This window comes from Sander lucioperca, chromosome 1, assembly GCF_008315115.2.
Source record: "Sander lucioperca isolate FBNREF2018 chromosome 1, SLUC_FBN_1.2, whole genome shotgun sequence".
Taxonomy (NCBI): Eukaryota; Metazoa; Chordata; class Actinopteri; order Perciformes; family Percidae; genus Sander; species Sander lucioperca.
In genome coordinates, this window is record NC_050173.1 from 40201486 (window position 1) to 40227041 (window position 25556).

The 25556-nt window shown below is 41.4% G+C and overlaps 2 long non-coding RNA genes across 2 annotated transcripts in view; one reads left to right on the plus strand and one right to left on the minus strand.

Annotated features, from left to right (window-relative positions):
* LOC118495599 overlaps positions 1-25556 on the minus strand; it is a 556251-nt gene that overhangs the window by 38850 nt on the left and 491845 nt on the right. The window lies entirely within an intron of this gene.
* On the plus strand, positions 12389-24054 carry LOC118495597. The gene is made up of 4 exons (XR_004898069.1): positions 12389-12399; positions 13513-13520; positions 21464-21470; positions 23923-24054. It is a non-coding gene; the product is annotated as an uncharacterized LOC118495597 (long non-coding RNA).

Here is a 25556-nt window from a genome sequence, read left to right on the forward strand (position 1 = left end):
ATGTATGGTTCTCAAAAGATGATTCCTACTAAATTTGGTGATCCTCTGACTTTTCATCGTTCCTTTTCATCAATTTTACAGGTATAGTAAGTGATGTTAATCCAATACACTTGTTTTGTCAAATTCAGTGAATATCTCGTCATGGTAACATAGCTCTCTATTTTCTGTGTGCGTTAAAAAAAAAAATCCATCCAATCAGCAACAGGCAGACACAGTTGATGGTATGGGAGGGGAGGCAGCATTTGAATATGGCGGCCAGTTGTTATCTGTCTGTGAATCTGGGGAGCGGAGCTTCTGAAGGGGGGGTTGTATTTGTTTGGCAGTTGAGTTCAACAATCTTTGTGCAGAATCCCTTACTGTACCTTTAATTTGCCCATTATATTGGTTTACAACAAATTATACCTGCTAAATGAATTCCCTCAGCTAGCCACTTCAGTGCTAAATAGCAAATGTTAGCATGCTTACATTCTAAAATGGATACCACGGTATAAACATTACTTGCTAGACATGAGAATGCAAACATTGTCGTTGTGAGCATGTCAGATAGCCTTTGTCCATATATTCACATTCAAGTTTTGTTCTGGCAAAGTGAAAGAAGAAAAGATCCAAACTAACAGTTTTCAATACAGTAATGGAATGTATTAACAAGACACAGACTAAACAAAGGGGAATACATGGCCAATGAATGGAATTAAGTATCGCAGATCATGTGCTGTGGAAGACACAGTTGATTGTCTGGGAGAAGCAGATGTGATATCTGCAGCATGGCAGCGGATTTAAGTCAGAGGAGACATGGTCAGTGTGGTAGAGGGTGTTAGAGAAAGAAGTTCCTCATCAGTTTTAGGTTTGTCAGAGGTGAAACTCTACAGACTCCAAGTTGTCAATGGTTTGTCGTCCTCTGTTCACCTCCTTATGACTAAGTGTGTAATCCCTTGGTCCATATACTGTAGATTGGTAACTGTCTAATAAATCAACGTTTTTGGGTGCACAACTGAAGGTGTGTAGATGGGAGCCGACCCCAGTGAATCAAAAACAACCTTGTGCCATCTGAAAACTTACCTGCCATACATTGCGATGTTTTTAGATGAAAACCTCCCATTTGTCAGAAGTTTTGGAAATAATTTCAGCAGGTACAAATCTTTTCATATATTAAGTACAATGAAAGTGACAAAGGCGGCACTACATGTCATCACATTTGTTCAGAGTGCATTATCTGTTCATATCCAAACAATACATTTGTATCCAGTTATGTTGTAATGTACAGTACCTATTGGCCACCATCAGCCTATATTAATGTCTGTGCCAATGTCCACTTAGGAATGTTTCTGATGTGTGATGATGCTAACATTTCATCAATATTTTGTGTCTACATTTTCAGCTCTGTATGTTACTGCTGCACAGCTGCCACGTATCTACAACTCCTTCCTTAGTGTGTCATTCCTTGAGTGTGTATGAACAGCTGGTCAGATGTGTCTGCTTCTGTACACCATCAGGGACATTTTCAGAAAGCAGGTGGTTGACGCTCCACCAAGCACTGCTTGACTACCTTCTGAAAACAGTGAGTATGGAAATGAAGTATGACGTGTGTCAAACTCTCCCAGTGTCTTTAGCTTTACTTCCTTAATGAGCACAGTTGTGCTTTTAGACATCTAATCCATTTGGAGGAAACACACTGCATTTGCTGCTTAACTATGTTCCTGAGCTTTTGGTAGAAAGCCCAGAACACAACCAACCGTATCTAAGGTTATACTGAAGTCTTATGGAGGATGTCAGATAGATGGTGGGCATACTAACTACAGTATGTCAATGCATCCCATAGTCCTTTAATTGTACTTAAATTTACTTGCAAACGTCACGAAATTAAACACAATTTCAAACAGGCTTATTTGGTGTATTGTGAAGAGGGGGTTATTTAGCTAATGTGAGACAGCTGGGCATTCATTATCAAGACTTTAGCTTTTTATTTTAATTAAAAAGACATTGGTCATGTTTTAACTTGAATATCTTGTGTTAATTATGCTGCTTGTGACTAAGGGTGTTTTCACACATGAAAGTCCGAACCAAGGTCCGGACCAAGGTTCATGTTTTTGTTACATTGTATACATTTGATCCGGTAAGTTTTGGTTTCACACTGCAGTTATGCAAGCGCACTAAAGATCTAAACGTAACAAAACTACGTCCTGCCGTCATCACATATGTGAGCTGCGTCTCCAGATACTTATAATTGATTGGTTTGTAGACGGGCTTCCTCGTCCTCTCGTCTCCTCTCTCTGTGTCGGAGTTTTTTCATCTGACTGCTGCTCTCCCCTACTGCCGTGGCTCTTTTTGTTTTGTTGTGATGTTGAGAAGCAAGACACTGGAGAATTTATTCAGAGACAAATGGAAACCTACACTGTACATTTACTACAACTTAACAAATAAACTGCTGATGTATTCTCAGCTCTGATAGCCGACAGCTGTCTGCTCTGAGCGCATTCACCGTCACTCTCTCATGTAGCCTACACACTAAGCACCGAGCTGCTTAAAGGAGCTTCCCCGGTCTTGTAACACAAGGAGAGTCTGCCAGAGCTTCTTCTATTTGGTCCGAAAGTCCGAACCATCCAAAAAATGCTTTCACACTGTAAACGAACCGGACCATGGTTCAGTTTGGTCCGGACCGAGACCACCTCTTTTGGTCGGACCAAAATTTGGTCTTTTGATCCGGACCGTGGTCCGGGGGAGGTTTCACACCTCTAATTTTGGTTGGGATCAAACAAAAAAGTCCGAAAGTCCGGACCAAATGAGGTATGTGTGAAAACACCCTAAAAGAGGAAAGAAAACCTGTCTTGGTGGACTGTTGCAAAAGCATGAGTGTGACTGAACAAGAATGGTGGGTGGGTTTTCTTTCAAAATGTTTCTTTCTGTCTTCTTCCTGCAGCAATCATTGGTGGCTGACTACACACAAACACACACACACAAAGGTTTTATTATTCCGCACATATCTCACAAAAACTTTGTGAAGCAGGAAATGATATTTCTCACCAGCAGTGTGATTTAAGTGGGGTTGATTCTGTGCATGTCCTTCAAGGTTTAAGCTAATCACAAGGCTGCTGCTTTCCCCTCCGCCTTCTTGTTCTCTGCCAAATGGGAAACAATGATTTAGTGAGCACACAGGCCTCTGCATTGGAATCAGTAGATGGAGAGATCAAGTAGATGGAAAGAGAGGCTCCTCTGTATTAACAATGACAGCATTGGTTGTTTTAAACATCTTAAAATGACTCTTCAAAGTCTGAACAGGATTTGTCTTCCTGCTGCATGTAAATGTTGGTGATTACTCTTCTTTTGCATCAATGACTCAACATTCAAGTCTTGTCTTCTTCAACCAGAACAATGATGTTTCTTTGAACTGAGCCAAGTGCTTTCACATTGTTGTCATTGGGTTCACCTGATACATTTATGTCAAGAATTGCACCCCTTCTTTTCAAAGTAACAACTTAGTTGAAATAGCAGTTTCTTGCCACCCAAAAATACTTTCTTACCATACACTGTCATTACAAACAAAGCAGCTGTAAAATGATGAATAAACAAGTGTCACAAACACTGAGACAGGATTCTGTATTATCACGATTTGAGCCATAAGCCCCAATAGAAATTATTTCATAAGGGCCATAAATTATCAGTAAGTTTTTGGTGTGCCAATTATGTATGTGGGGAGTCAGCAGAAAGAGTAGCTCCGCCGGAGAAGGTGTCTAATGCTAATGCTCATCAGAGATGGCAAAAGTACTCACTTCCCGTACTCAAGTAGAAGTACAGATACTTGTGTTAAAAAATTTTTTATGCAAAGCTACCTGGACCACACAAATGTTACTAGAGTGCAAGCTGAGAAACTTCAGTGGACATGGAAAAAAGGCTCTTTATATGCCATTGCCTACATTTTAAATGGATGTCTGCCAATATGCCTAAAACATCACATATATGATTATTGTGACAGAGACTGGGACTCCAGGTTAATAACATTCTGACTGAGTAGCTATTTATGAATTCAGTTGTGATTCTGTGAGAATTCACGGATCCAGTTTCTCTTTTTTTAATCTTCCCCTTAACATTTAAAGGAATCTACATGTATGTGTGTGTGCTCAAATATGGCTTCTGGAAAGAAAATAAAGGACAAAATATGAATTACTAAACAGACATTAATTAAGAAGTTCCCCATACTTTAAGAGTTGCGCAGCACATTGGCCAGGAGTCATTCTTGATGCCTACTATCTCAAACATCTCTCTCAGATAAGGCCAAGGATTTCTTGCTGCTTGTCTGCTGATTTCTTCATTTTCAATTTTGTCGCCATCCATACTACTATGTGCTAACGTTACCACCATCAAGCTGCAATGATTTGCCGTGAATGAATGCAGAATGCCGCCGAATCTGTCGAGTCGTCTTGTAGTGGTGTGTCAAGTGCAACGTACAGTATATTCCCATCCAATTAGATTGAATGTGGTATTGATGACGCGAAAATAACGGTAACTCCAGTGAAATTATTTGAAACTTGTTAGTAAGGACTAAATTTGGACTGTATTTAAAGCTGATTCTGGTTTCCAACTTCGCCCCAGGTGTGTCTGTTAAAACACGGACGGAGACAACTTCTCTCTTTTGATGCTTTATTAAGATCAAGCAACGTGCAACCTAGGTAACAGGTGAAGAACACAAACAACAAAATCACTAGCTAACTTACTTTAAATTTGCAAGAACTATAGACCAATACAACAACAGGCTTAAATGAACTGACAACATAAGTTATACGACTTATAGTTCTTAAGGACGCACACACACGACCTCAACTGATTATCCTCCGGACAGCTGGTCTCTTTTTCTTTTTGCTCCGTGTAGCGCGCGCACCCACTCGCGGTGAGGCGCGTGTCTGTGCTATTCTCCGACATGACGACCTCTTGTACAAAACTAAAGTAACGAGCCAATTTTGTAAAATGTAAGGAGTAGAAAGTACCGATATTCATGTTAAAATGTAAGGAGTAAAAGTAAAAAGTCGCCACAAAAAAATATAGTAAAGTAAAAATATCTGAAAAATCTACTTGAGTACAGTAACGAAGTATTTGTACTGCGTTACTTCCCATCTCTGATGCTCATAGGCCAAGGTATCCCGACTTTCAGTCCCCAGTTTGGGTCAAGCCAGAAAACACTGGATCCTACATTTCGCGCAGCTCCATGGCATCTTTTGTATCTTTGGAGAAACTGTCGAAAAAACGCTGAAAAGAAACACTGTCCATTTGTACGATTTATTGGCCTGAGGCAGCAAAGACAGGGAAAATTCGATTGAATCTTATTTATAGTATCAAATCATAACAAGAGTTATCTCGAGACACTTTACAGATAGAGTAGGTCTAGACCAGTGGTTCCCAACCTTTTTTCCTTGGCGCCCCCCCTACTTGTGTCTAAGAAAAGCTGAGCCCCCCCTCCGAAACCGAAGTTGAGGTAACTTTCCCTTACTTTCTTTTTTGATACAGAGGAGTTATCAGCACTTTTACGTTTCTGCGCCATGTTTCGTTCATAAAATAGTGATGCCGTGGCGGCAGGAAAAACGAGGATGATAGCAGCTAGCAGCTGACCTGATGACAGCAAGGGTCCCAGGTTAAGAGGTCCCGGAGGTTTGGCCTACTAAGTAGCCTGCCTACAAGTTTAAGCGAGAACAAAAATATATTGTTTTTATACAGACTTTTGTATACATTATATATTTATCATAATTTGTTTAACATGTGCAAATATTTTTTTTTTTACCTCAACCTCAAACCAGATAAAGACTTGCGCCCCCCCTGTGATCTTTGCCGCCCCCCTTAGGGGTCCCCGGACCCCAGGTTGGGAACCACTGGTCTAGACCACACTATAATTTACAAAGACCCAACAATTCCAACTATTTTCCCCAAGAGCAAGCCTTTACTTCCTTTTAACAGGCAGAAACCTCAGACAGACCCAGGCTCTTGGTGGGCGGGCGTCTGCCAGTGCCGGTTGGGAGACAGAGACACTAATACACATATACAGTACAGATATAGAGAAATATGATTCATAATAATTATAGCAGTTGGTATGTGGAAAATATAGTAACAATAAAGATAATGGAACTATGATTAGAAATAATAGTTGTAGCAGTTCAGGGCACAGGAGGGCACAGGAGGGCATATCAGGGCGTTGCAGGGTGTAGTAGGGCATTGCAGAGCGTAGTAGGGCATTGTAGGGCTTTGCAGGGCGTAGTAGGGCATAGTAGGGCATAGTAGGGCGTAGCAGGGCGCCGTCAAAAGACAAGTTCTATGATAGAGATCAGGAAGGCAGCGGGATGCAGCAGGTAGAGATGATGACCAAGAGTGTCGCTCTACTTGTGTGGCCATTCTGAAAAAGCTATAAAGTATTTTGCCCTCAGATTTGGTTGAACTAACCATTGTATAATCCTACGTCATTTCACACACAATGAGGCGTTACGCGCCTGTTTACTGTAACACAATGCACTGCACGAGTATTAAACCCACGACCACCAGCACTGCCTTAGTGCTTGTTACACATTGGCCAAGGACTAGTAGGATTCAGAACCATCCAACACAGATGTGACAGCTCACTGGTCAACAGCAGCAGAGAGGAAGGAAAGAGTACTTTGTATGAATACTTTGCCTTCAGGAAAAAAAAGCTAAAGGAGATTGGATTGTGCTCTACTTTGGGAAACAATCCCCCAGGATTTGACTGTTGGATTCCCAAAGGAGACAGAAAGTCAAGTGTAGAAATGATTCAGTACAGAAGCAGCAGAGACTCCCCAGAGAGCTTCTCAAACACCCTCATAGCATCACTGCTAGACTGCTGAAATGTGCAGTTAGGACACTCATGAAGGAATACTGAGGAGACAGTGTATTTATCTGTCTCACAGTGGTTGAAGTCCCCCTCCAGATAGATGTTAAACTAAAAATACTCTGCTATGATTAATATTTTGTTTAACATGGTTTTCCCCACATAAAAAGTAAAACAAACTTCTAGGTCTACTGGATCTGGTCTTTAAAACAGCCGCTGATTGTGCTCGGTTGACCGGTGAAAGAGTAGTGTGCATTAAGATGGCTAGAGGAAACATTGGAGAGAATCAGCTACACGCGTATGAGCCTCACGTCCGGTTCAGACAGGAGGCCATGCTGTTCAGACAGTGTTACGTGTCCAAATTCCACAATGCATGTTCTTGGGTCTCCAGCAGTACACCTGCCAAGTGAAGTAGATCAGATGAACGGTTCTCCAGTTATGCAAAGGATACACAAACACACAAAGCAGTCTCCAATTATCGCAGTAGGATGTGAACACTTGCTGCAAAAACAAATTTCCCATACAGGGACAATAAAGATAACCTTGAACCTTGTTTGTGGCATCCCTTCTTGAGTCCACACAGCTGGAGTGTCGTTACAGTGTGGTGTGTTTGCTGCTGAAAAAACGCACACACACACACACACACACACACACACACACACACACAGTCCAGGAGGCAGTCATTGTTGTGAATAGGGCCAAAGTCATCCATCTGTCCTAATATGTGTCCAACTAAAAACCAATTCATAGCCCATCAGTGGGATGGATAGAAACTGTGGGCTGGGGATTGTGTGTGTGTGTGTGTGTGTGTGTGTGTGTGTGTGTGTGTGTGTGTGTGTGTGTGTGTGTGTGTGTGTGTGTGTATGTGTGTGTGCCCTGGTGTCAGGGTTTATGTGTCTGTGTGAGTGTGGGCTGTCAGGGAGTTGGTGGAAAAGCAGAGCTGACAGGGGAAGAGGCCATGATGGCCTTCCAGGCCTAAACTCCTCTGCTTAATGTCAGCCTGCTAATGGTTCCAGTGACAGGTCCTGTCCCTCGCCGCTTCCACCTGTCCCAGCTGGAAAACAAAGACTAACACACCCTTCACACGTTTCTTTGAGCTGCTATCACCAATGAAGATCAAGTAGAGCAGGGGAGAAACTTTGCAGAAAACATCTCTGTTTAGACTTAAATCCGCCCTCTGCACTACAGACAATGGTGTATAGGTACAGCTGTATCCTCAGGCTTTTCTGGTTGATACTGAAACAGCTATTCTGATTGCTTACCAAAAGCCTTTGGAAATACAGTAATGTTGGTTCTCAAGAAGAAGAAATTAGATTTTCTGTCACTTTTGAGGGAGGTATCAACACATAAAAATATTACAGGGGTCCACCAGCAGAAGCAGAGGCTACATACTTTCCAACAAAGAATAGATCAGGGGTGGCCAACCAGTTCAGCATAAAGAGCCACAAAAAAACCCGCACCATAGCAAAAAGCCACACAACACATGCACGTCCACACTACAACAGCAACAGTGACTTCCAGATCTGATGACAGTCATAATACATAGCAGTTTTCATAGTTTTGTTTTCTTACTTAGACTGACTCAGTGGGAAATCTGACAGTCTTTGTTATCCACAATCCTTTTCAGGTTTTGCTAGAACTCGGTTGACTCTTTCACTCGTTTGTCACTAGAGGGGCTTTCAAACAATCTGATTCAGCAGTGAAAGGGTTAATGAGGAAGGTGATCTGTGGCAGATTTTTTTTCCTCGGGTTGCAGAATTTGTCCTCAAAACTCTGCTGCATTATTTTTTATTTTAAAATAATTGGCAAATGTATTGGCAAGTGCATTCTATTTTTTTTTGTACTTATCTGAAATGTTTCAAAAAGTTAAAAAAAAAAAAAAAAAAATCCACCAATAACACAGCCCCCAGCCACACAGTAAGAGCCTCAAAGGAGCAGGCAAAGAGCCGCATACGGCTCAAGAGCCACAGGTTCGCCACCCCTGGAATAGATGTTTCAGAAATGTCTGATCATGACAGGTTAAGATGTCCCAAAATTCACAATAGATTGAAAAATGTAACTCTTCCATTTCATGGATTAATTGTTAATACATATCTGTCCACGTGTCCCTTCGGTTCACATTAAACCTATCTATCTATATTAAGTCTTGTGCCTTAGTAATCAGCAGTCACCACCTGCACTGCTGAAAAGCAAGCTAAGCTGTGTCCCACAATATTGAGTGAGTTTGTCACTGGTGTCATGTTTACATCTTGTTTACTGGCAACATGTTTGGTTTGATGCAAAAGAGAAATAGGCGCAAGACGGTAAGAACTTTTGTCTGTCGGACTGTGGCTATCTCTTCATGGTTGGACGTACCAGCAAGAAAAATTAAGCTTGATTTGGCCATCACTACAAATCAGTCTCTGCAACCCATGCCTAAAGCTGGATTCGTAGTGCACAAGGGGTTAATGGCAGTACCTATGTAGACATCTAAGGCGTAGGTAACAATCCTCTCAGCATCGGAAACAATGTAGGTAATGATGGCCAAATTAAGCTTCATGAGGCTTTGTGAACCATTTTCTTTATTATTTAGATGGTGGTCTTGGTTTTTAGAAAAGAAAGGCTCAAGGAATGGCACTTCAGTGTACTTTCAACCCTTTGTTCAACAGAGAGAGTCTTCTAGTGGTCTCAGAAAATAAAGAAAATGCTTCAAAAAAGCCTAATATAGCTTAATTCGGCCATCACTGCTACTGCAAGCATCATAGGTAGACCAAGGACACAGAAATATCGATCCAGTGTAACTCTGAAATGTCGTTAAAAGCATGATTAAAGTCTTTTCAAGTTATTTTTCATTGTGTACTGAAATCAAATGAAACCAATGGCTGCCTGGGAGGTAGGAACTATATCCTTGATTTATATTTTATATAATAATGTAGACTAATGATATTTTAGCCAAACTAGCTGCACGTTCAAGGGGATTGACTGGCTATATGTGTCTTTATAAAGCCATCTCACCTTCATTTACTTCAACTGAGGCGTCTAAAAAATGACTCCCAGCTATTGATTAGATTCCCCTGAAATACACCGAGGCCAGAGAGTTCTATGAGAGTTGATGGTTCTCTACCTGTCTTTCCATAAGTTATAGGTCACTGCTGTTTGATCCTCAGTGTTATTCACAGTCACAATGACCTAACTGCACACATTGAAGGTCCTAGTCAAATACCATTCAAATCAGCGGTGATGGAGCCAGATCTGTGGCCTTTGTGAAGCTGCCATTTGGGTGGAAAATTTGCAGCCTGACCAGCGTCCGGTGCCCAGGGACTGTCTGCGGTTTCAAACTGAGTTATGAGTTTATTTCATTGGGGCCTTTACAGTCCCTGGGGAAGAGAATAATGCTTTTGCAGCCACACTGTTGCACTCAAAGAAGCTGTAAATTAGCAGTCATGCAGATACAGGTTTTATTATTTCTGGCAGTTTATTTTTAAGAATGTATCCTAGCACAGGAGGATGGGATAGAGAGTAAGAGATCGTGTTGAACATTTAAATTATCAGTAAATTTACAATTATAGAAAAATCAAAGAAGTAAGAAAGAAAAAGGTAGTGTGCCCTAACTCTCTCTTAATCCTAGTCCTCAGTCAAAGCTCCTTCAAGCTACTAATCATTGATGCATGAGTAGCATGCATAGCAATCACCCAGCTCCAACTGACAGATGGAAATTTATGACCCGGGAATGGCAAGGGCACATCCAAACAGAGTCGTCTAACACTCCCATTCTTCATTCTTTACCAGCCATTGTCCTTCCTCTGCAGCTTAAACTGCAGCTTAAACATCGTAAACTGACTGTGTGCTGGGTCCTTATAGGGACGGTCATTATGGCATTACCTGCAAATAGTGATGCTAAATAAAGTCAATAACTACACTGTACTTTCTTACATTTGTTTGGTTGTTCTACCGTAGTAAATGGACAGTGAATGGTTCTACTGGTCATTATATTCACATTACAAGTAATTCTAGTGTCTCCTAAAATACCAATAGTTGCCATATGTACCATAACAAAAAAATGTATTCATATTAGGGGTGACCCCAGATAGTTGAATATTCAAGGATTCGACGGAAGGAGCCTGATTTGACTGTCAATCTCACAGTCGAATCTTCGCAGAGGTGTTATGAAATCATGCCAGTTTGTCTATATGGGGATGCATAATGTCTGAGTTTACATATAACCAGGATGGGATTTTCTGGGAGGGATGAATGGGATTTCCCCCTTTCTAGTCTACACTCCTTCCTGAAATGCAACCGTTCCACAGCAGGACAACAGTCTTTGGCTTGTGCGCTCCGTTGATTCCATGATCAGTCGACGATAGGAACGACTTGATGATTCGGATTGGACTTGTCAATTCTTAGTCGGGGACACCCCTAATTCATATTGCCCAACCCTATATCAACCAAATAAAAACAATAAAAAATGTAATTAGCAAAGACAATACAAATGTGTGTCAGGTTTGCTAGACTATTTAGAAGCCATATGCCTCCATCATGTCAGAGGTTGACATGGTACATAACATGCATAGTACGGTGCAACTATTAGTACCCCGTTCTTAGAATGATTTCAGAGGATACACAGAGAAATATGTCCCTCTGTGAACAGTTGATGCTGGAAATAAGATTCCATAATATTCCCCCTGTTGGGAAGCCACTGCAATCTTCAGACGTGGACATCCACTTTCATCTTCCCTTTTAGAGTGTCTCAGGAGAAAAGGCAAGATCAATGATCTCCCGTATTGATCAGACACTTCCTGACTGTTTTAAAGCTTCCGGATGAATGGCGTTGACTGTTTAATTGAAACATTTGCTGTGTGTTGCGCGCAGGTCCTGTGGCAGCTGTTGTAAAGGGCCCGCTTTGCATTTTCTCTCTGCTTATTGACGTCTTGTCACCCTAAAGCAGCATGTTGAATGCAAAGAGGATTACGAAGTTGCAGTGAGGAGGAGGAGACAGAGGAGCGTTACCTGGCTGTTGGAGGCTGCACATCAGCTTACAGCTTTGATTAGACACATCTACAGTACAGGGCTGAATGGAAGGGTACTAAGCCTGCTAGTCCTCATACAAACCACGGAGGGACACTTCCCTCTGTATTACCAGTCTGGTGGAAACAATAGGGATGGCGCACAGTGGTGCAAAGTAACTAAGTACATTTACTGTAAGTACTGTACTTAATTACAAATGTTGAGGTACTTTACTTGAGTCTTTTCTTTTCATGCCACTTTCTACTTCTACTCCGCTACATTTCAGAGAGAAATATTGTACTTTTCACTCCACTACATTCATCTGACAGCTTTACTTATTAGTTACTATACACATTGAGATTTGAACACAAAACACATGTAGTTTATAAGATCTGATTTAAAGTTTTAAAGTGCTCATATTATGCTTTTTGGCTTTTCCCCTTTCCTTTATAGTGTTATATATATTTTTGTGCATGTTATAAGTTTACAAAGTGAAAAAGCCCAAAGTCTACCCCAAAGGGACTTAGCATCTCCAACAGAAAACACTGTTCACAAACTGCTCCAAACAGCTCTATTGTAGTCCAGCCTTTACTTCCGTGACGAACGTGCGTCACTTTGTAACTGTTACTGAAAACTAAACCACATGAACCTATTCTGGTACAACCTCTAAATACAATTATGAACCTGAAGATGAGCATAATATGAGCACTTTAAATGAAACTAGCCAACAATATAACGGCCTACAAGTCCAGCTGAAATGATTAGACCGTCGTCAGTGGTGTTACATTCCACCACTGACGACAGTAACAGCTGAGGTGGGGTGGGTGACTGTGCTTGGCGTATCTTAAAGCATCTTAATGGATAAATAATGGATCTGTTTATGATAGTCTCTGGTAGTGATGAACCTGCAGATACCTCAAGGGCGTAACTCTGGGTTCAACATTGGTGGGATTGAGATCTCCACTTTTGAGCAAAATTTTAAATTTTGAACATCAAACACTTCACTTAATTTCACAATTTGTGCCTTTTCTGCATCAAGTTATAGTGCAAATGTCTTTATTTATGTAAAGGAAATTATAAAAGGTTTTTGGGGTGGGTTGCACTGGCCAGTTTTGATTATTAAGGGTTTTTACCCCCCCCCCCATCCCCCCTGTAAATAATGTCTATGAGATAACAATGAGCTGAATCTGCAGCTCCCTGTGGCTTTATGGAGCTTTGTTAGGTGCTTCTCAAGTCGCTTAAATTGCCTCCTCGACTCCCCCACTTGCCTCCCTTCCTCACAACTTAGTCCCCTCCACCGCGGGTGAGACGCCAGACAATCATGGAAGGAGAGAGGAACCGAGAAAATGTGTTTTAAAGGGATGAGACGTCCTTTCCTCTGAAGCGTTACGTAAATACGTCAGCTTTTCGGGCGGAGTGAGCAACTCCTTCAGCTGCACGGCTTCCAGGAAGGCTGCTCTCGTGTCTCCTCGCCTATAGCTCCTTGATGATCCCTCTTCGATGCTCGCCCCTCAGGGCAGAAATAAGAGCTCTGAGACGGCCTTCACCGAGGAGGGACAGAACAACTTCTGGTTCAGGGCCGAGGATTCGAGGAGCTATCAAATAAGGGACATGAGAAGCACCAATATTGAGTTTTATTGTTTATCCATCTGACTTTACTGTTCTGGTTCACTCTCAGCGCTCTCATAGTGTTGTTGTCAGACCCAGAGGGCAGCCGGTTTCACAAACCCCCCTTTTCTCTCTCTGCTCAGCAGCAAACCACAGACAGACACAAGCTGTTGGAACCGTTGCCTATCAGTAAAATAGTGCAAATAGTGTGTTCGCCATTTGGTAGTGGTGTTCTTCTTCTCAGCACATAATTTCATTCACTATATAGTCTACAATAAAATGCCCACGATGCACAGCTATATACGATGTACGCTACATTTTATATCTCCAGGCTTAGACCCTCACTGTCACAATCCAGCACTGAAACCCTAATTCATGCCCTTGTCACGTCACGTCTGGACTACTGCAACTCCCTTCTCACCGGTATCCCTTCTAAGATTTCAAACAGACTCCAACTTGTTCAGAACTCTGCTGCTAGAATCCTCACTGGTACCAGATCATCTGAACACATCTTACCTATCCTTATCAATCTACACAGGCTCCCTGTGCACTACCGTATTGGATTTAATTCAAATTTAAATTTAAATGTAATGCTCACCTACAAAGCACTCCATAATCTCGCACCCAGTTACATTTCTGACCTCCTACCAGGCTATGTCCCTGCTCGCTCCCTCCGCTCTTCCTTGACTGGCCTCCTTGTCACCCCCACATTCCGACTCTCCACCATGGGGGCCAGGGCCTTCAGCTGCTCTGCACCAAGACTCTGGAATGATCTCCCCTCCCACATTCGACAGGCAGACACAGTCAATTCATTTAAAAAAAACTGTTAAAAGCCTACCTTTTTAAGAAAGCTTTTAATCTTTAAATCTTCATAGTACTACATCGCCATAGAAACCCTCCCGACACACTTTTCTTTACTGCTTTTCTGACATTTTTATCACTTTTCAGATGTTGTCTATTTTGTAAAATGTATTACTATGAAGCTCAATGTATTTTAATGTATTTCCTTAAGATGTCCTTGTGTATCTAGAAAGGAGTCCGCCAAATAAAATTTATTATTATTATTATTATTACTCCCGTATACCACAGTGCAACGCAGTCGCGTTTTCCCGGAGGAGAAGAAGAAGCAGAAGCACCCACGGAAACTGAAAAGGAAAAATAGAGCAGGCTTTCATTTCGAAACAGTGGAAATGTAACATGCAACATATATACAGTACAAACTTTTACTATTCTCCTGAGTGCTCGCTTTGTTTCAGGGGCGTATTAGAAGTACTTTTCTTTCGGTTTGTTTACATAATGCTCCATTACATGAATAACCAGCACATTTCCTGTTTGGCCGTTCCCTATATAGTTCACTAATAAATCACTAATAAACACTTTATAGGGAATAGCGAGTGAGTAAATGAGGGAACGGTTTCGAACACAGCTACAGTTAGAGACTAGCTGCTGAACACCGTGGTGTATTTAGCAGTTAAATATATCTTCTTTGTCAGGAGGTGGTGGAGACCAAAAACAGAGCTAAAAGAGAGAGAATAATTGAAACACAAACTATTACAAATCAATGATAATGTTGCTCCATAACTGCTGGATGATTAAATAAGCTAATGTTTACCGTATAAACTTTAAAAGGTGATAATTTCACAACTTGTTTCTGCTGCCTAAAAAAAAATCTGTTATTATATGTTTAATTCAGTATATTTCCTAAAAAAGCAGTGGAAGAGGAATTTTGATCATTCAAGTAAAAAGACCACAATGTAAAAAATACCTGTGTCATTGTGAGCAGATTACCTAAAATGAATTCATGTCATGCTAACATGTTACTCTTTTACATGCTGGTGTGACCATGGGGCTCTGTAGTTTATTTTGAGTTAATCCCACATACATACTGGTGTCATACATACTCACTAATGCACCAAAAGGTGTATTAATCAGCTGCTAAAAATAATGCCCAGCAAATGATTTATTTCCTGTGTTGGTTACAGTAATACTTCAATACTTTGAAGAGGACTCACTCATTAACAGTTTTTTTGCCATCTTAATTCCCTTTTAATGTCCTGAAAACCTATTTTTCTCAATCAGCTGTTACTGTGAGCAATGTGGTGCTATAGTTTAGGTTATTTTATGACAGATTCTGTATTTGTGCTTGTTTTACTGTTGGAACAAGGCAATGTCACCATTTCCATGCACCAATCAGATTTGACACAAAATGCAACATTACCAGCCGAGCAAATCAGATCAAACCACGGCCACTACGTTTTTCAATGTGAAACTCTCAATAAATAATAACTAACAATGTTTTGTTCCAAACTTTTGCTTTGATTGTGGCTTATTTAGTCATTAATATGTAATACAATAGAAACATACTTCACAGTTTCAAAGTTCAAAGTTTTAAGGGCCTTGTATTTTGCAATTAGTTAGAAACAGAGGACTCATTATTTTAGTCTGCCACACTCCAACTAATGTCCATCTAGTCTTTCATTATAACTTAATGATCCAGATATGAAAGGAGTCTAATGGGTGAAATGATGTCTCTTCTTGCTGATACAAATCAACATTCCTGAACATGAAGAGGATTTTTGGTTGAAATAACCACTTATCTGGTAAAATTACTCACATTAGTCATTGTTCTTAAACTTAAGTTTTTGGTTCAGCATACTGATGTCTTATTGCGAGAAAATTCCCATTTCCCAAATTCTCCTTTTCTGTAGGTGCTAATGGGAAAGTCTGCGTTTAGATGGCCAGTACTTGAATTTGAATTTATTGAAAGGATAGCCCCAGTATACATGTCCATAGTGCCAGCTCATGGAAAAATAGGGCCTGCTGTGGCTCAGGTGGTAGAGCGGTTGCCTGCCAGTCGGAAAGTTGGTGGTTCGATCCCTGACCAAGTGTCACTGGGCAAGACACTGAACCCCAAATTGCTCCTGATGCTGTGCTATCGGTGTGTGAATGTTTATCTGATGAGCAGGTGGCGTAGTGTATGAATGCGTGAATGTTTATCTGATGAGCAGGTGGGGTAGTGTATGAATGCACACTGAATGGTTGGTTGGCTGAATGGTTCCTGTACGATGTAAAAGCGCTTTAGTCGTAGAGACTACAAAAGTGCTGTATAAATACAGTCCATTTACAAAATAGAGGGAGACACAGGCTAAAGCCAAATAGTATGTCATTTATTTAAACAAAGAGGATAATAGTAAATGCATTTAGAAACGATGATCAGTAAAGTCAGCGGTGTTGCTGCGTGTATGTATGAAAGTGGCGTGTAGTGTAGAGCCCTGCGCGGGACTGTTTTCTTCATCCCACTCCCGCCCGCTCCCGGCGAATTTCTGACCATTACTGTCCGCACCGGCAACGTGTGTGTTACACTCCCGCCCGCACCCGCAAAACTCTGAGAATTTATGCCCGCACAATAATAGAGATGCATTGATTTTGTGTCTTCTCCTGTCCTGCATGAGAAAACACGTCATTTTATAGGTTAATAGGGAGAAGATGCAGGCAAAGAAGGTAGGTTGTTAGACAGGGAGGAAGGAGCAGAGGATGAGGGAGTGGGCGGACGGCGGACGGAGCCTCGGCTCGGAGCTCCCTCGTATACCTTCATTGACGTTTCAGAAAATGCTTATATGAAGAGTTTTAAGCCTGGAACCAAGCCAACCAGCTACGAGATGAATCGTGTCCATAAAACATTTGACATTTGCAAAAAAATTTTTGAAAACGGCAAAAAAAGGCAAAGGTACAAGACTATGTACCGCAACGATCAGACTTCAGTGGTAAAAGCTAGCTCCACCAACCAGAGTCTTCGCTGTTACACTCAGGATTGTGGGTAGTGTAGTATTTATCCATGACATCGTGAATAAAACGTGTTTTTTCTTAAAACCCGGTTGATTTTATACAGAGTTGTGTCTTCTACAGGAGCAGAAATTTGGTTTCACAACCTCACAGCTCGGGGTCAGTCTACCTCGGATGGTTTACACATTATTGATAATAATCAGAATACTTATGGAGAAAATGAATTGCATTTTTACTTCCAGAACCACACTGTTGAGCTCAATAGCATGATCAGCACTCGGCCCCTAGCTCTGCACATAGAATATAAGATAAAGAATAAAGTATACATAGAATATGTAAACATGCTGCTCACCTTGCTGTGGACCTTGTGAGCAAAGTCTTCAAAAATATGTGCACTGAAGGAGAAAAAATCATAATGCAGGTGATGCTTGCTGGAAAATACAGTGTGCGCAGTGGAGGTGGTAGTAACTCCTGACCCTATTAAATTAATTAAGCCCCGGCTTATCATAATGGAGGGATGGAGAGAGAAAAAAACGAGTGCGGTGGAGTCTGGTAGTAGTCCCTCTGAAAGCCTCTCGCTGATGAGGCTGGAGGGTAGGCACACCGAACAAACGCATAACTTATTAAATTAGTGTCGGTCTCCACGGGATGCACAATAATTGTCCTCCATGTCATTAAATCCAGCCTGCTTTTGGCGGAGCTTCACATTATTCTTCAGCCAGCCATGTACCAAGGGTCCATAGCCACTGATATCTGAACGCACTGGCTTTGTGTGTCTGTCTGTGTGTGTTCATGCATAATGTCTCAACGTTAAGGTGAACAAATTAAAGGACACACCCTGTGTATTACAACGTGGGTATACTAGTAGTTTTGTCCAGCATTCATTTGAGTACTCACCAAGTTAAATTCTCATCTCATCATTCAATATCAGGTATATCAATATTAGACTTCTCAGAAACTAGGTTGAAATAAATTAAAACAAATTGCCATACAATAAACCTGTTATCCGGACTACTCCTGTGTTTTCTATGTTGTGGAATATTGAGGCCAAGACAACATGTAAATACTAATTTTAAATGTTTACTGCCAAGTTTCATTGGTAGCTTTGTATAACATACAGTATAGCAACTAAGTCTGGGCATGTTACTTTAATACTGCTGGAGAAGTGAGTAGGTTCTTGTGGACTCCTGTTGTCCATCATCACAAAGTGAGGTGCTAATAAAAATAGTTTTGGTATCAGGAAACAGTCGCTGTTGCCACTTGAAGAGAGAAGCGTAGCAGGAAAAGTCATATTATCTGTAGGGAGTTTGGCTTTGGTGAATTGCTTCATACATGCTAATGCCCTCTTTTCTATATCGGGTCGCTTTCTGTGTCTGACATGATGAGGAGTAATGGCCTTTTAAATGGAAGCATCCCGCAGCGTTTGCTCAGGGAATGGAGGCTGCTGGGATCAGACCTGTTTTTAACTGCCGCCTCCCCAGTGCAGATCTGACAAGCATCCCAACCTTTCCCTTCCTAATCGGATAAAAGTCAGCTGAGCTCTATACAGCCTGCTTCACATTCTTATAACACACATTTGTACCAGGGACACTGAATGAGTCTCAGGCCCAGAGGTTGGTCGGTGCATACAGGATCATGAATAGGAATGTTTTTCAGAGCTTCTGATTCTGATCACAAAGCTGTCTGAATGTTCACTCTAAGAAATATCTGTGTATTAGCAATTGTAGGACTGTATATGTTAACAGAAATTCTCCAAAGAATGTGATTCACAGTTGTATTTTAGTTTTATTACATTTCAAATTGTAGAATTTGTGCTCTGACACAAAGGGTTTTGGGAGATTAATGATTAATGATAATTAGTGATGCTTTTTACGACGTTTTCAAAGCTTTTGCCGACATTTTTGTCGGGTTTTTTTCAACCTTATTGAATCTTTTTTCCGATGTTTCTGTTCCTTTTTGGACCTTTTTGTCGCTTTTTCCGACATTTGGGAAGTTTTCTTCAACATTTTCAGAAGTTTATAACTGAGCAGCTTTGTAGGAGAGAATTTTAAATAATCCGGGTAATGAGCTGCTAGAACTTTTTCTGTTATTTTACGGATTAATTCTTAAGAGTGTAAAAGAGAGGGATAAAATGCATTGCAGTGCATCTAACCACAATGTTCGTCTTGCATTAGCCGAGTTTGCGATGCATCCCCTGTGCGGGAGATGGTCATGGATGCTTCCCACTAACAGGCACGCACGGCTGGACCGGCTACCAACACAAAGAACAGAGAAGCTCAGATCACAACACACACACAGAAGGAGTGTGACTTCATTCTCTGCTCAGGAGGCCATTAGTCCATTATATCTTTACATAGCAAATATGTGTTCACTGCTATATTAATTTTGTGAAGTCGAGTACAGCCACTTTAACCACTAAAGCATTTGGAGCTTTGGAAGGTGCCAGGGGCGATTCTAGGATCAGAGCTTTAAAGCTCTGACACACCAACTCGACGACCGACCATCGGCAGAAAAGGCAGTCGGACTGATCAGTCGGCTCCCCGAGATCCAAAAAGTACCTCGGAACACACCGAAGGGACGCCGACCTGAGCGTACGTTCTGCGCGTGCGTGAGACGTAATACGTCTCCATAACAGCAGGCGGCACTAATCTATACTGTCGCCCAAAAAATTCAAACCGGAATTGACGAACGCGTCATGTGGGTCTGGCTTCTCCAGCCGATAGTAATGGCGGCTTGTTTGAAATACGATCTCATATTTTGCAAAAATTGTTCACTGAAACGTGTTTCTGAAAACATTTTAAGCAAGAAATCGGCCATGCAGTTGCTGAATCTGTCTTCATTTCAGGTCGACAAAGGTCAGTTTAAAAGATTTTCGTCAGATTTTGAGAGGCGTTCGTCACTCATCCCGCTCGCCATTTCCGGGGTGGCACTCCACCAATCAGATTGGTCATTGAGTCCGACTGCCCGCCCTCCGACCCAGCAATTCAGGTCGGCCAAAATTAAGGCCGGCGGCCCCTCCAACGGACGACGGCACGGAACACACCAAACAGACTCGAGTCACCGACCTCGCCAGACTGTCCGACGGCTGATAATCGAGTTGGTGTGTCAGGGTACCTAGAACCCTTTTAACGTAATTTTTTAAAAACCTTATTCTACTGTGCTAACCAGGGCTTTAAATGAACTTTCTTGATCACCAGCCAACATGGCTAGGAGATTTTTTAAAGTTACCAGCCAATCAGATTTTCCAGTAGCCACGTTTGTTTTTTTCCTACCTAACTTTACTTTAATTTCAGCTCCTCTGGTTTGTTTGGCTCCATTCCGTTCGTGTTCTTTGTTTCAGCGTAGCTCGTAAGCGCTATAGACACGTAGCTAATGTTTGTCTGACACATAACGACTTGGTGTTCATGGGAAATGTAGGCTTAGTACCAGAAGCAGTGTTGTCAGACAAGATTATGTTTCCAAAGCCCTGGTGCTAACTGTGCATTTTAACATCATTTTGGACCATCATGATAGGGGAAACACTGAATTATGTAAATAGAAAGACACTAACAATTCTGAGAAGACTTCCTTTAATGCTGAGTCACAGGGCTATTACTACGTCACGTGGTATTACAAATGAAATCAGATATTTATATATGGGAAAGCAGACATTCCCTAAATGCAGTATCAATAAATTTAGAAAATTAGAGATGTATGCAATTTTGACTAATGGCTGATAAGGACTATTTTCTGTGAAATGGCAAAAAAAGAAATCTGAATGATCTAGGCATCTAGATTCTGGGTTTAGTTTCACGATACTGGGATATTCCTAGAGCAGAACTCTTAAGCTCACGATAGATTAACACCATTTTATATTTATTTTTTGCAATTATTTTTTAGGGGTGCCAGGATCAAGTTAAGGGGTGCTTCACCATGGCTGGGTCAGGGGGATACACTCACTGCAACTACGGCTGGTCAGAACTACGGTTACAGCGGGTGACTTTTCTTCATCGACCACAAGGGGTAGCAGAAAGGCCAATCCAGCCACAGCCGGTAACAAACAAACCAAACAAAGGATGTATGTATGCTTTATTTACACAAGAAAAGACATCAAGAATGAAGATAAATTAATTTGATAAATGTACATCTGCTTAACCTCTTCAGCCCAATAAACAGCAGTGCAAGATTGGTGCCAATGAGGTTCTCCTCATTGTCACCAAATCCACTTTATCCAAAACCGACTCTCACTATTGATAACTCCTGGGTTTCACCCTCCCCCCAGGTTAAGAGTCTGGGTGTCATCCTTGACAGCACACTATCCTTTCAACCCCACATCAATAACATTACCCGGTCTCCCTATTTCCACCTACGAAACATCAATCGCCTCCGCCCCTCCCTTACCCCCCCACACTGCTGCCATCCTTGTCCACAATCTCGTCACTTCCCATCTGGATTACTGTATCTCTCTCCTCTTCGGCCTCCCTCACAAATCCCTCCATGAACTTCAACTGGTCCAGAATTCAGCTGCCCGCATCATAACTCGAACCCCCTCCATCCACCACATCACTCCTGTCCTCCAACAGCTCCACTGGCTCCCGGTCCAGTTCCGTATCCAATTCAAAGTCCTCCTGTTTACATTCAAGGCTATCCACAACCTTGCCCCCCCATATTTGTCTGATCTCCTCCGGGTTCCCACTCCCTCCCGCTCCCTCAGATCCTCTTCCTCCATACACCTGTCTGTCCCCTTCGCCTGTCTCACCACCATGGGGAGCAGAGCATTCAGCCGCTCTGCTCCCTGCCTCTGGATTCATTACCACCCCAACTTAGAAACATCGATTCATTCCCCCATTTCAAATTGCAACTCAAAACACATCTGTTTAAAACTACCTATTCCACTTGATGTCAGTTGCTCTGCTTTTAAACGTCTTATGTATCCCTGTACAGTGTCCTTAAGTGCCGAAAAAGGCACCTTTAAATAAAATGTATTATTATCATTATTATTATTATTATTATTATTATTATTATTATTATTAAACAGTGTTCATCACACATGTGAAGCTAAGAAAGGAAATGTACTGTACTTTTGACCATCGCAGTTCAGAAGTTGTTCTTAAAATGTCAAAAGTTGCTTGTCATAGTGCAATCAACTGGCCAATTCTGCAACATCTGTTGCCTTGGTGACAGGGCATCTTGACCATGCTGTAGAAAAGAAGCTACAAGTCAATAGTATACGTGCATCATGCTATGCAAAGGGTGAAAAAAAAAAAAAACTTTATTTAACCACGTTAGCCGATTGAGAACAAATTCTCATTTGCAACGACGACGTGGCCAAGACAAAGCATACACCTGCAAGACAACATAGAGTTACACATTAAATACGCAAAATATAAATAAAGAGTCTAACAACAATACAAGTCAAATATAGAGTCAATAAACAGTTTGTGCAATGTGATGTCTAAGTAGTATGGCAGTAACGCAATACAATACAATAGTCCAAGTAAAAATACTGAGTGTATATACAGTTTGTGTGTATGGAATAGTGCAAAAGAGCATTAAGCAAATATGAAACACACATAATCAAACATAAACATAAAGTAAACTTTTTTCCTCTTTTCTTGTCATCAAACCATCTCACTGTTTGCAGTGCTGTAGATGGAACAGAACATGACAACAGCTCTCTCTGGCTGAATGTCAGGACAGAGGGAGAAACTGTAGGATATTGAAAAAGGGACTAATGATGGAATGAAACAGAAAAGAGAGGAGTGATAAAGAATGGCCAGTGTGAGCTGCGGCGACCTATAAATAATAAAGACGGACACGGAGGGGGGGAAAAGGACAAGACAATTAAAGCCCCTGACTGATGTCCAGCTCGGCGACAGGACGCCTGGATGTTTCCTTCCAAAGAAACAAACAAGAAGGAGACGAGGAAAGTCTCATGGAGCGTCGGAGGGAGCCGATAATGAGGACTCGCCTGTAAACAATGAAACACTTTATGAATTTGATCGGTGACATACGCAGAGGGGATACAGACACATTCTGTTAATTAGCATGGCTAATTAGCCGCAATGCAACAATAATTAATTTCAAAAGTGATATTTAAATTAATTATTGATTACATTAATTAAGTCAGAGGGGGTAAGAGGGAGTGTGGGGGTAATTAAGATAAATGTTAAACATGTTGGTAATTAGGTTAGGATTGGAGCGAGGTGATGATGATAATGATGTAAAGACAGGAGGCAAGGGAGGAAGAGGAGCACATTTTATACTATCAATCCATCAGCAGGCTGCAAGCAGAATGAGATAGATAGATAGATAGATAGATAGATAGATAGATAGATAGATAGATAGATAGATAGATAGATGTGTAGGTGGGTGGGCGGATGTAAAAATAGATAGATAGATTGATAGATACATGGTTTGGTGGGTGGGTGGATGGATGGATAGATGGATGGATGGATAGATAGATAGATAGATAGATAGATAGATAGATATCTATTAGACAGATAGATAGACAGATAGATAGACAGATAGACAGATAGATAGATAGATAGATAGACAGATAGATAGATAGATAGATAGATAGATAGATAGATAGATAGATAGATAGACATATTTTCATTAATGGATTCTTGATATTGTACAAAAATGTTCGCACAACAATTGGTATTATATCCTACCAAATTACGGCAACCACCAGCCAGTCATGTGACGACCAGTCATATGACAATTAACTTTAGCGCTCTTTACAGTTAGATTTAGCCGAGAAAAGGTGACTATGAGCCGGGTAAAGAGCACCGTGAGGGGACAGTCCTTTCAGGGGCAGTTGCGGTTGAGTTTAGCTGACAAAAAGTGAGTGTCATGCAGCGATGACAGTTACGTTTAGACACTATAAGGACTAGTTAAGATTATAAAAAAGATTGTGGTTTGGGTTATAACTCCTGCCCCATTAAGTAGCACTCCCGGGACACAAACACACGTTTCCTGTGTGAAAGTATTCTGTTTCCCTCGGGACACAAACTCTCCTCCCCCCACTTTAAAGCCCTGCGAGTTCTATGATCTCATTCTCGCTCCTATACAGCAGCAGTAAATGTGGTGCTGACTGTAATAAATATGTGGAATACATACCAATTACAGTGCTTTACTTTTTAGAGCTGTATGTAAGAATGGTTCATGAGAACAGCCTGGAGGGATCGATAGATAGATGGATGGATGGATAGATAGATAGATAGATAGATAGATAGATAGATAGATAGATAGATAGATAGATAGATAGACACGAAATAGAAGACAGGCTTCTCACACACTTCTAGAAGCTGATCAGCTGCGGAATGTGTGCAGTGTTTCCTCTGTGTTCTTACTAATGAGTGGCTATTGATTGGTCTGACCCGCTCCCAACCCTGCTCACCTGCTCTTTGATCAGAGCACTGAATCACTGGTTAACACCGGACTGCTGCTGGATGGACACAGACAAGCTGCTGCTGATAATTACAATGAGAGCAGACACCAGACTTTAGCTCCTGCCTTCTCTCTACATCAAGGACACGAGAAACGTGAAGAGCATGAGCCCACATTTTTGCACGATTAAAGCCCGGCTGCATTAACTGCTCCACACCTCCACAACACAATACAGCTTTATTGTCCACAAGGGTGGAACTTTTTTCCTTTGGTCCATCTGACACACCAACCACATTTCAACAACACTGAGAGTATACATATCCCAAGTTATAAACAACATACACTGAACAAAATTATAAATGCAACACTTTTGTTTTTGCCCCCATTTTTCATGAGCTGCTCAAAGATCTAAGACTTTTTCTATGTACACAAAAGGCTTATTTCTCTCAAATATTGTTCACAAATTTGTCTAAATCTGTGTTAGTGAGCACTTCTCCTTTGCCGAGAAAATCCATCCACCTCGCAGGTGTGGCATATCAAGATGCTGATTAGACAGCATGATTATTGCACAGGTGTGCCTTAGGCTGGCCACAATAAAAGGACACTCTAAAGCCCCGTTTACACGAAGGGAAGACGCAGATATTTTCCTGCGGTTTGGCCTCTCATTTACACGAAAACCCCGTTTTTATTACAGAAAACGATTATTTCTAAAAAAGTGGAGATTTTGGAAAACTTTGTTTGCACGTTTGCATGTAAACTGAGACAAACGGAGGTTTAGGCAGCCGAGAGAGAGAAAGAGGAAGTGAGTCGTTGCTGTTGTTGCTATTTTCGGGATTCTGATGCTGATGTTATTCTGGCTAACATGGGCTTGAGCTTCTTGTTACACTGCCACCTACAGGTGTGGTATGCTCTTGACAGCATTGACAGCATATATACACGGGTACATGTAAACGAACACTTTTCTGAAAACATAGAGGTTCTAAATGTC